The sequence below is a fragment of the Euprymna scolopes genome, chromosome 6 (genome assembly GCF_053919585.1).
Source record: "Euprymna scolopes isolate OS-2025 chromosome 6, ASM5391958v1, whole genome shotgun sequence".
In the NCBI taxonomy this organism is placed as follows: domain Eukaryota; kingdom Metazoa; phylum Mollusca; class Cephalopoda; order Sepiida; family Sepiolidae; genus Euprymna; species Euprymna scolopes.
In genome coordinates this window covers 83066082-83079362 of record NC_136487.1, presented here as the reverse complement: position 1 = coordinate 83079362, position 13281 = coordinate 83066082, and the positions used below count along the sequence as shown (strand labels likewise).

Genomic DNA, 13281 nt, shown 5'->3' with positions numbered 1-13281 from the left:
AAGTTGGTCTTGTGTGGCTCAAGTTCCAGTTTCAGTTGATTACTTAGTTTGATTAAATTACTTACTGAGTCCAAGTAGGTGAAGTAGTCTTGATACAAAGACGAAACAATGCACAATAGGACACAGGAGGGCATGTATCAGATCAAGATTGATGGGTTAGGCAGAATCACTCTGCAAAGTTAAAGATTCCGCAGAAAGCTTGAAACGCCTACAAGTCTAATGCCACTGGTCCTGAATCAGTTCCTGTTATCATTTTCAAACATTGTTCTCCTGAACTTTCTTCTATATTCTCGAAATTATTCAATCTCTGTTTGTGTCAGTTCTGCTTCTTTTCTTACTTGAAAGAGTTATCTATTTTTTTTTTTATATAGGGGAGTCACCACTTATCATCGTCCAAAGGCCACTCAAGGATAAGTGTTAATAAGTGTTAGGAGGTTGGTAAGACAACATCGTAACGATGAGTAGGTGTGGAAATAGGGTAGAATTTGATTATTTCAGAGGACAACTCAACAAAAACATTTTTGCATTGAACTTGAAAACAAACATGCCGTAGTCAGTTGAAAAGCAGCCCTATGGTATAAAGTTCCACAGGCGGATAGTTCTAGAAAAGAAACTTTATAGAATTTATGTTTAGTTTGAGGTACAGATAGAGAATAGAGAAAATTGTTGATAGTGGTGGTAGCTAAGTGAGTGTTTGTTGCTAATATTTTAGAGAGGAGAACCATAGTTTAAAGCTCAGTTGAGCACGTGCCATGAAAATAATGATAGAGCAAAGATATACTCGCAACATCTCTTCTGTAGGAAAGAGGTTTGTGAGAAGGAGAAAAGACATCACCTACTAGATTTTGAAGCTGGTTTTGAATCCTGGCAAGGCAGGAAAAGGTGCTCTAAGCAGCTCCTGCCCAGATGCAGCAATAGTACTCCATCTTGGGACGTATTTGGCTCTTATATGGGTAAACGATTGTATTGAGAGTGAAAAACCTTCCTGATCACTTTCTTTCAAAAACTGATGATTGGTCTGTTAGTATCATCCTGTTAGTTTCCTCTCAGTTATTAGCAAGTTTTGAAAGGTTGGTCAATCGCAAGCTTCTTCACTTTCTGGAAATTATATATCTAGAACTTATAGTTATCATGATTGCAACCAATTTATTGACAACCTTGGATGTATTAATGATAACAAGGAGTTCGAATATACTAAAACATTTGATAGATCCAAAGGAGTTAGAATTAAATCGTGAATACCCAGGAGCACAAGCTCTACTTCTTGATTTAAAGATTTTAAGTAGTACTTGCATTGTGTATATTTTTACTGAAGCATTATATCCAAGTTTCTAAGAATAGCTTGTGTTAATTTAAAATTAATAGATTTTCTACTCCAAGTTTTTGTATTAATAATAAGAATGCTTAAACAATGTGTTGATTAAAATAAAATACTTAGACAATTAAATTAGGCAGCTATTACCATCCTAATGCTTTACGTCATATCAAATTGATTAAAGTAGATTGATAGAGCAAATTGAAAACTATATAAAAAAAAGTCAGAAATAAATACGCTATCTTTGTTATCAGGCAGCAAAGAATGAGCATTTAAAATGTTTGGATATATCACAAAAAATGAATTAAACATTTTAAATGTGACATGTGTTCCCTGATCATGGTAGGCAATGATAGTGATAAAGCTACAGATAAGGGATACTTTCACTCACTTTCTCAAGGACATCATACTGCTCCATCTAGACAAATGGCAGCTTGTGTATGCTCATTTTTCTATCCCTGAATATGCAGATCAATTTATAGTATAAAATCATAAATCCACAAGTGGGTTAGTAGATCTAGAGCAGTTGAGTTAGCAGGATCACCTCACAGGTGATGGTCAAACAAAACATGACAGGAAGTGATAAAGATAGATCTGAGAGATTAAAAAAAAACCTGCCTGTGTAGGAATGAGTTGTCTGTCCCTGACAACATGAAGCAATCAGGGATGATCTCCCCTGAATAGGAAGTAACCAGTGATAATCTCCCCTGATGTCTATATACATATCACAGAGTGGGTGCAGACATTTGAACTTTGTGTTGAGCTCAGTAACGAGTTGGAAGGATACATTTTCCCACTTTACGCAACCATTATATGTCGCTATGGACAGGATTTGAACCAGTGCAGGCATTGCCCATTGGATTTCAAATCCAATGCCTCAACCCCTCATCAGATGCCAGTTACACATCAAAGGTGTTTTGTTTCCGCACATAAAAGTGGGAACGAAAGAGACATGACAGGCAATGTATGTGTCAGAAAACACCTTTGGACTTTATTTATCAAAAACAGCTTTAAAAGAGCTAAACTTATTGCTTCCTAATTTTCTGTCCTCACTATCACGGAATAACTCTTTGAGAAATATAAAAGAATTAGCTCCATGTAGATGCCCACACAGAATGTCTGTTCCAAAGAAACCAGAGACTATCCTATTCATGCCAACAGAATCCAACAGACGAATTGAAACAATGGCTAAAGAGACAATTTAATTCAAGTGCATTTAACATGTGTCCACATGAACCACTAGACAATGGAGGGTGAGCCCTGAGAAATAAAATTCCTCCCAGAAGTAACACCAACAGCAATTCACACGCTGATACCTCTTCCTCAACACCCGAAGAAAAAAGTGAAGCAGGACATAGACAGACACATTGCACTGGGAATAATAGAGCTGGTACCAGTAGGCACACCTACTACTTGGTGTTCAAGAATGATGGTCACGCCAAAAATATATGGGTCCTCAAGGTGGACGGTGGATCTACAGAAGTTGATTGATGTCACTAGGAGGGAAACGCTTCAGACCTCATTTTCATTCAATCAGCTCTCGATGATACCTACACACACCAAAAAAAAAGTAGTAGTGTGGAATGGGTACCACAGTGTATCGCTATCTCCAGCTGCATGGGATGCCACTACATTTATTACTGAGTAGGGCCGATATAGGTAATATCAAGCCCCTCAAGGATTCCATGGATCAGGAGATGGGTACACCCGTCAGTTGGATGACATCACTGTGGACATGGCTCGTAAAACCTGATGTACAGATGACAGCCTCCTATGGGACAACTCAATAGAATCTTCATTCTGGCATATGACTGACTGTATAAATCACTGCACCAACAAAGAGATTATGTTTAATCTAGACAAGTTTCACTTTTCAGAAATAGAGGTAGAGCTCACAGGGTTTCTACTTACTGCAAATGAGATTAAACCTATAAAAAGAATGACAGAAGCCATCCTTTACTTCCCTATCCCAACAAATATCACTGGGGTTAGATTCTGGTTTGGACTCGTGAACCAGATGTTGTATACCTTCTCACAAGCAGAAGTTATGGCTCCCTTCCAAGTGTTATTTAGGATGAAGAACAGAAAGTTTTAATCAGATGAAACATCGGAGCACCTATTCTAAGAATCACAGAGCATAATAGGGGAGAGGATCAAGAAATGTATCCAAATGCTCGAAATGAACAGAGTGACAGGACTTGCAACAGATTATACTAAAACAGAAATATCGTATTTCCTATTTCAGAAACACTGCAGGTGTGAGGGTGAATTGAACGAGTTGTGGGGATGGTCACTGGAAGGTCATTTTGGCTGGATCCTGTTTTACAAATGACGTGGAATCACGATATGCACCAGTGGAAGAAGAAGCTTTAGCCCTTGTCTATGGGCTAGAGTCTTGCCAGATTTTCATACTCGGATGCATAGACTTGCTAATAACATTGGATCACCTACCACTAATAAAAGCATTTTCAAACCAAGCCCTGGAGAATATCAAAAACCCATGCTTGTTAAATTTCAAGGAAAAGACACTTATGTACAAATTCCAGATAAAACATTGTCTTGGAAAATTCAGTTTAGCCCCTGATTGTGCATCCCGATACTCAGCAGGTACCTTATCAAAAAACCATGATCAAATGATTGACACTGCAGTTAAAACCGCTTTCAAATTGATGTGACAAAAATGATTCTAAATTGAAAGCTATTACATGGGAAAATGATCCTAAATTGAAAGCTATTACATGGCAGTTACAGATGATGAATGCAGAACTCTGAAAGATCTAATTAAAAATGGTTTCCTCTCAGTCACACAACAATATCCCATCCATGGCTCGAGTTTTTTTGTGAAGAATTATACTGCCTGGAAGGAGTTATAATCAAAGGCAACAAAATCCTGATAGAGGTATTAGAATCAAGGCATAAATGGTATGCAAGCAGATGTAAGGTAACAATTGTTCTGGCCAGGTTTAGATGCTAACATCAGACAAACTAGATCCCAATGCCACACTTGCAACACAATTGCACCATCTCAACCTAGGGAACCCTTTATGTCCCCAGCAGACCCGGAATTTCCACTCCAACAAAGGGTGGTCAACTTTGTCGATATATAGGGTAGGAACTTCATGATGTATGCAGATTGATATACAGGATGGGTTGAAGTGGCCCTAATGATATTGGGAAGGGCCAAAACAGTATGTGATACCTTGAGAATTTGGTTCTGTATTTACGGTGCACCTGAAGAAATTTCTTCGGTTTGATGAACTGGGATATATGGAAACATACCTCATCGTCTTATGCTCAAAGCAACGGTTGCGCAGAATTATCTGTTAAAACCGCAAACTGTATACTAGCCAACAACATGGACAGTTATAGATGGCTATGCCATGATCAGGCTGCTCGGGCATTACTAACCTATCAAAACACTCCTGTCCAAGACCTTAACATGCTCCCAGCCATAGTTCTATATGGTCGAGTCATTAAAGACCACCTTCCTGTCTTATGGGATAAATACTAAACAAGAAAACAGTGGAGAGAAACAGGTGAATTAAGAATTAAGAGAGTTGGCAATGGCTAAGATGCACATGTGGAATAAAGAGTTCTACAAACAGCATTGTCGTCCACTCCAGGAACTTCAAATCAGAGATTTTGTCCAGATCCAGAACCAGGATGGTAACTACCCATGTCGATGTATGAAGACGGGGAGGATCATAGAAACACATGGGAACCGACATTACCAAGTGCAAGTAGATGGGAGCAATAGAGTAACACTGCGCAACAGTTAGTGTCTCTGTAAGATATACTCAGTTGTAGATAGCCCACATTACACCACACCAGGAACTTCAAACCCGTCTACAAACCCTGCCCACCTCCACCCCACAGGAACAACTGTATTTTTGATGAGGTACCTGCTGGGTATCGGAATGGCGGCCAAATGGCACATCAACGTTGCATCGGCCAGCAAGCATGGAGAAATGGAAGTTGATGACACCGCAAGAAAATGTACACACTCAGTCAGTCCTCTTTTGTTAAGGAAACCTTCATGTCGGCAAACTAGAGCACCAAGAAATCTATTGTCACAAATGCACAGAAAATCACACAAATTTTTTATTGCACATAAAAATGACCACAACAATTCATCCTGTGGTCACAGGGGAGGGGAGCATGTATAGGCATGAGTTGTCTGTCCCTGAGAACATGAGGCAACCAGGGATGATCTCCCCTGAATAGGAAGTAATCAGTGGTGATCTCCTCTGATATCTATACACATCACAGACGTGGGTGCAGACATTTGCATTTTGTGTTGAGCTCATGTACGAGCTGGAAGGATACATTTTTCCACCTAACGCTACCATTACACGGCCAAGAAATAGGTTAGTTTGGAAGTCAATTTCTTAAAGCCATTCAATACATACCAGTGTTTCTTCTTTCTTTCATATTAGGCTTTACATGCTTTAAAATTGTATTCTGAAAGAAATTCTTAGAAATTCATTAAAAATAATTTTGAGTGGAGAGCCATTTTTGTAACAGAAAACATAGCTGTCCCAAGCAAAGAAAGATGGTAGCATCAATCCAGCCAGAGAAGCTTAACCAGGTAAAGAATTAATCCAGTTAGGATCAGCAGAACATAGTGGTCTTCTTGTGGCAAGATGGAAAGCTATGAATGAAGAATTCAAATAGATTCAGTATATTTTATGAAGCAATTCTATCATCTCTTTGGTTCATTCTTATCACTCATAGTTATAAATGTAATCGTCTGATTCTTTGTAGTCATCCCCTCCCTTTTTTGATATAATCATTGCAGAGATGTGACATAAAAGTGAGGCGGAACAGATATAAGCATATGAGATCCATGGAAGCTGTGTGAATAAGATAATGCTAAAAATGTAGAAGTGAATGTTACCTTGATGTCTCTGTCAATATGCATCACTCATTTCAGTAATTTAGAAAGTTAAATTAAGAAGTAAATAATTAGCTAAGGGACCATTAGTCTCTCTCTCTCTCTCTCTCTCTCTCTCTCTCTCTCTCTCTCTCTCTCTTTCTCTCTCTCTCTCTCCTGAGCCAATTCTCTCCAAATAAAACCTTGAAAGCTCTCAGCAAACATCTCCTTGAATCCTCTTTCTTCATGAAAAGAAACTTATTTCTCTAGCAACCACTAGACAAAACAGCAATGACAAAAAAGAGGTGACTATAAAAGAAGCAGAAAAAAGAGGCCATGTATAAACACCTTGTATGCATGCATAAAGATTTGGGTTTGTTTTACAATCCATAGAGGTACAAAAAAGTGGTCAAAAATTCAAAAATATAACAAATCAATGTTAGCAAAGGCAAGATAAGCTACTCTTCTACCTATCTGGAAAGCTTTTTAGTGTTTTTACTCGCTTTAATATGTTTAATCGGTTCGAAAACATACAGTGTATAGTGATATGTGCGAACAAGAAAAATGGTGGAAGGCTGAAACCTAAATATCTGAAGTTTTGAAAATAAAACAAAATACTGTTAGAAACCCACCTAATATATTTCATGGTAACATATATTGGGTGGATTTCTAACAGTATTTTATTTTATTTTTATTTTTAAGTCATTTTCAAAACTTCTCTCGATTTGTTGTGTTTTCCTTGTCGTTTTTCCTGCATAGGGAGAGAAAGAGCAAGAACAGTTAGCAAATGTTTTAGAATAATAAATATAAATAAAAGAATAAATAAAAATGAAAACAAAAAAGAATATCAGGTTTAGAGCAACACATGTTAGTCAATTAATTAAAAGAAAGAAAAAAAATGATACATTAATGAATCCAAGTTATTTTTTATGTTGTCTTTATTGATGTTTTCTTTTATTGTTTGTGGCAATCATGTTTTCTTGTTGGATCCAAAATTAAAGAAAAATCTATATATCTATAAAAGTGAAATTGTGTGTGTGTACATTTTCCTACCAAACTACTTTGTCAATTTTCAGTCTATAGACTCGAGATTTGACATAAGAGGTATTGATCTTTTAATCGGTTTTCGATCACAAATTTGGCTGTCAAGGGATCAAAGTTCAACAATTTACCTTTGAAAACTCTACCAAACTCTTCTGCCAATTGTGGGTCTAAACACTTGAAATTTTAGGTGTAGGTTACTTGAACATGGATCAAACTTTATAATTTGATTTGAGCCCAAAACAATAAATATTAAGGAGTCAAAATTGGGGTCAAAGTTAAAAAAAGTTGACCTCTGTAGTCTCTACCAAATTACTCAGCCAATTTTTGTTCTAAACATTTGAAATTTTACATAAAGTGCATTCAGACATAGGGCAAGCTTTTTAATTTGTTTTTGGCCAAAAATTTGGCTGCCAAGGGGTCAAAGTTCAAAAGATTTGACCATTGCGGTTTCTAGCAAACTATTCAGCTAATTTTTGGTTTAAACATTTGCAATTTTACATAAAGGGTCTTCACACATGCAGCAAGCTTTTTAATCAGTTTTGGGGCGAAAATTTGGCTGCCAAGAGGTCAAAGTTAAAAGAGTTGACCATTGCAGACTCTACCAAACTCCTCCACCAATTTTGGGTCTAAATACTTGAAATTTTAGATGTAGGTTACCTGGACATGAGTGGAACTTTTTAATATATATATACATATGCACATAAAGTTATGAACAGTACATAGGGCTCAAGCAAAGCCGGGCTGAACTGCTAGTAAATAATAAAAGAAAGAAAAATGTTGGGAATTTTGATTTAAGTTGTTGTGAAGTGACCGCATAACCTCTAGTAGAAGGCAGCCTGAGTTGGCCCAAGATATGTTTACAGTTGCAAACAATTAATTGGCTGGTTGCAATTTGATTTGGAGAGCAATCTCCTCTTCCCACATATACTAAGGCTGAGGAAATGGCGAGCGATGAGATGTCTCATAGCTATTGCATGTAATATTTGGAAACCCCCAAAACTATGCATGTATGTAACTTTAAATATATAAGAGAAGTAAGCAAAAATTGTTGGCCACGTTTACAGTTTGGCGTGAACTGGTATGTCTTTGGAATAATCTCTAACTTTTAGCACTATAGTTATGGTTTCGTCAGAAGGATTAGTGTTTAAAGCAAATAAACGAAAATAAAATTGGAGTCAACGTTGATACCTGATCTTGACCTGTTGTGATCAGACAGAATGGCTTGGGAGTTAGGCAAAAGTGCAGGGTGCTTCAGAGGGACGTATTGGGGGATGGGTGGGTGCAGGCAGATTTTGACTCTTTGGGTCTGAAAGTAAGGTAGTAAAGGTATATTGTAGATATTAGATCACCATCACCATATTGCATGAATCTGAAGATTCCATTGTTGGCATTGGTTTCCTTGATATTTTTCTAATCTGAATTATTTCTAGAAAGATGTCAGGTACTTATGGGAGAGATTAAGTGAAGGTTGCCAACATCCTAAGTGAAAGTGATCTTTATGGAATGAATTGGGTTTGAACTTGGGACACTCAGGTCGTTAGTTTGTGTTGTTAATCACTGAACCATCGTTACCTCCTCAGATATTAGATGACTGACCGGAAAATAAAGAAAATAGGAAATGCTAAATCGGGGTTTCTGTTTTTATCCATTTTATAGATATAAAATAAACCAAGTGAGAAATAAAAGCTGGTGAAATTTGAACAAGAAAATGTTATATATTAGCACTTCCGGACACCCTCAAGTCACCTAAGCATTTATTATTGGCTCACAAGGAGCTTTCACACAGATCTTCAGGGATCTTTCTCTGAAAAGAGCCTGTGGTGTTCCCTGGAAGCTGAGTAACAACGTCTCCCCAGGTTTCCAGTACTCTCCACCTCTTTTGATAACATTTGCAAATAAGTTTGCATTATTGCAACAGTTGGTTGCCATTGATTTCTCGTTGGCAGCAGCTGTTGATCTTTGCTGGGATTTAAGTGGCAATAAACCTCCCCAAAGTCCCAGTTCTCTTTGCACTTATTCAGCTGAGGTCTGATCAGTTCATCGGTCTTTCCTTCCTCCTTGACTTTACTTAGTTATTTGGTCTCCTTTTTTTTGGGCGGGGGGGGGGCACTTATGTGGCAATGGGGGTCGGGTTGGGCTAGAGAACTTATTATTGTTATTATTATTATTATTGTATAGAAATGTAGATGTCATGAAATAGGAAAGATTCAGAAAAAATGTTTTGATAACAAAGAAGAATGTTGGAAAATAAAACAATTAGTTTGAGTCATAATGAATTCGGTATCATGGAAGATAGGCTAGTTTGGAATATAGATAGATAAACAAAACTTGATTTACAATAACAATAAGATTGACCTCTGACGTCAGAGAGTTGAACAAATAAGGGGATAGTTTTTATACATACACATTAGTCAGTCAGAGGTTGGGGACAGAGTCAGAGAGAGGTTGAGTTGGTTAGCAAACGGGGGAGGGGGGTCTAGTCACTGAAATTCATGGGAGCACTAGAGGTGAACAATATCACAAGATGTAGAGACCAAGGAAGCATGCAACTCCAAGCTGGGTAACATTCAAGGAATAAATGTTATATAAGATATCATCTGGCATTTGATATCCTCTGGAAGAAGTCTTTGTGGAGCTTCACTGAATTCAAAAGTGAAACAAAGTATGTGCCACCATAAAAGATGTTAACCATTCCAGTAAAGAACTGTCTTTGCATATTATTGTCTATTGTTTATTGATCGACTGTTATTTATGTGGTAACACCGCACGCACACACACACATACAGACACAATAAACATTATATAGACATGAACAACACTTTCATATAACTCAACAGACAAGTTCATATACACAGTTATATACTGGTGTATATAACATATACATTATTTCGTGATGTAAATATATACGCACACCCGACTATATAACATACGTAGTTGGTACACTTTTAGACACACATTATATACACTCGTTATATACATGAGTATATAAAAAAAAAAGACGTGTTTTTCCGTGCTGCCTCCAAAACAAGAACGGCATGTGTTGACCGACTGATGTAGAAAAATCTCTCTTTCTCACAGCATGCAAATTTTCTATTCTGTTGTTTGAATAAATCTTTTTATAAACTAATTAATAGTGTCAGTGTGGTGTATCAATAAACAAAAAAGCAACCGAAGGTCACAACTATGATGGCAGCGATGGCAATGAGACAATCAATTTGTGCGCATAAAACACTGTAGGAGTGAACCTAAGTGACCTCAGGCCACATATTACTACCATGAAGAAAAGACATTGTTTCTTTAATTCTCTCTTTCTCTAAAAGAACTCAACTAACCAAGATACCCCCAAAAATTTATTCTCTTTTCTCTTCTGCTGTTACTGCTCGCTCACCCACACACACACTCTCTCTCTCTCTCGCTCTTTGACTGATGATTGACCTAAAAAGGATGAGTCAGTCAGTCTCCAGGTTTCGACATTGTCACACGTGTCCTGTGAATTCTAAAAAGTATGTAAAAACTAAGAAAATAAAATATTCCTCTCAAGCTAATATTTGTATCCACTTTGTCAGTTATAACAACCAATAAACAAATATTACAAAACTTTATAAACCTTTTGGGACTGAATGTTTCTTGTGCTTTGATTAAAAGAACTTGCTGATTTGAGCTATCCATACATAAAAAAAAACATTCACTGCCACTGTTACTTCTTTTGTTGATTATGTAATAAATTTTTAAACAAATACATCCACTTCCGCACAAAAAGATTCAATATAATATAAATGTATTTAATGCTTATATTTATTCTTTTGAAAAAATAAAAATGTACACATAATCTAAATACTCTACCAGCTGGGGTTTCCACAGCTGGGGTTGCTTTGAAACTCTGGACTGTTAAATACAAGTCCAGGACCCATTCTCAACAATTTGTCCAATATTTTGGTAGCCTTTTATCTGTTAGGCTACTAGCTCTGAGTCATGCCTACATGGACTGGATCTACATGAGGCACCTCGTATACTACCAGTGACGTTTTCCAGGGTCATCAGTTTTCTTTTTCTTCTCCTTTATCTCTTTTTGTACCATTGTTGCAATAAACACGATCTCGACTTTTTATACGGTTCATTTCTCATCTCTTCTTTGCCATTACTGTGTCTCTATTTTCTAAGTTGTGAGACCGATCGTCAATGACCGGCCCTTAAAATATGATCACTTCTCTTGTGTATGTGTTCCTCGTCCCTGTACATTTATTTAAAAAAATTACTATTTATCAATTATTGAAAATAAATAAATAATGCAAGAGTGTAAAACTACTAAAAATAACTTATTTTAAAATTTATCATGAAATTAAATCTACTATAATGCAATTCAGTGTATTCCTAAACAAATCAAACATTTTAATAGTTTCTTAATGGTTGAAAATAAAAAAAGGAATAATTTACTTCGTGAATTTTCAAAATTTGAAAATTTACAAACATTTAATATGTCGAATAGAAAGTTATTTCCGTCTTTAAAATTCTTAGCAAAAAAAATGCAGTTTTCGAATATGTATTCAATAATGTTTAAACATACAAGGAAATTAGTTCTAGTTTTATATCAATTTACTTAAATTCATAATTTAATAACCAAACGATACTGTAATGTTTAAATTTAATTTTTCCAATTCTATTAAAAAAACACACACACACGCAAAATAAAACTAAAAACACACAGATGTCTGGGCAATGCCGGTTAGGCAAGCTTATTTATTATTATTAATTATTTTTTTAATCAAAACAATCGACTTTTTGTAGAAATTATATTAATAAGGGTTCATTTACAATTAAAACGAATTTTATGCTTATGTTTTATGGGTGATATAAACTTTTGATTTTAAAATCAAAACACCTAAAATAAGCCCCCCCCCCCCAAAAAAAAAAACTATACATGTGGATGATAAATGGGTTTCCTTTCAACAGTGAAATCATTGGCGAGGTAGAATTAAATTACGTGTCGTCGTGTCAGTGCTTCTGGGAATCGCCTCCACCTGTACGTAGACGAAAAAAATTATTTTTAAATAAAACTTTGAAAAGACTTGAAATGAATTTACCTTGGTTAATAGTAATAATAATTGATAACCCGACTCAAAAAATAAAAATGCATTAAAAAAAAAAAAACAACAAACAAACAAAACAAGTTCAACTTTTCAACAACTGTAAAAAAAAAAAAAAAAAAAAAATTTTAAATCGTAAATTTAATCTCAAACTTAGGGGATTTTTATTCTTTCTTTACTTTGTGTAAACTAAATGTCTTTAAAATTATAAATTGCTAAACGGTGGGTGTTCACTGTTCATTTAATAAAAATTTTAGAAAACTATTTTTTTTCAAATTATATTTATTATTATTATTATATTATTTAATTAAAATTTAAAAAAAATAATTAACAAAAAGTTTTGGTAAATTATTACCAAGTAAAAGGAGAAAAAGTTTTTTTTTTTTAACACATTAAAAGATTAACTAAAAATAGTATCCACTACTTTTGAATGTAATCGTAAAAGCTAATTTTAAAGAGGAAGAAGGCAGAAATATATTTGTCTAAAGGGTTTTGTCAATTTTCTTGGAGTTATCCCTCTTTTTTTTCTTCAACTTCCTTCTGATCTAAAAAAAAAAATAAAGAAAGAAAGAAAGAAAGAATTTCACCCTGGAAGAGCACTAAAATTTTCTTGTAATTGTTTCGGTTTTACTAAACCGGACTAGTGACTAGTTAAACAACGCTAGTGTTAAGACTGCAAAACTTGACTTTCTCCGTCTAAATTAGTGATTTCGTCGCATTTTTTAAATTATATTTTTCAGGTTGCGTTTCGTCGTTCCGATTCCGGAATTTTGTAGAAACTTTCTGACAGCGCGCAGGCGCACTCGTGTCGGCCAGGCGTAATGGCCCCTCGCTGAAGGAGGAGCTCAACAGTTGACGACATCGAGCGGCTATTTTTTTGGAAGTCGTGGAACAATTTTTTTTTTTCTTTTTTTGGTAAGCCTGGGTTTACTTTTATACAAATAGAAACCACGTCTGCTTGTGTG

General features: G+C 35.7%; 1 long non-coding RNA gene across 1 annotated transcript in view; it reads left to right on the top strand.

Annotated features, from left to right (window-relative positions):
• The first annotated feature begins 12883 nt into the window (after positions 1 to 12883).
• The window catches only part of LOC145277724 (uncharacterized), a 67347-nt gene continuing 66949 nt past the window's right edge, over positions 12884 to 13281 (top strand). Inside the window, exon 1 of the long non-coding RNA XR_013868199.1 lies at positions 12884 to 13231. This is a non-coding gene — a long non-coding RNA (uncharacterized LOC145277724). The remainder of the gene's footprint in view (positions 13232 to 13281) is intronic.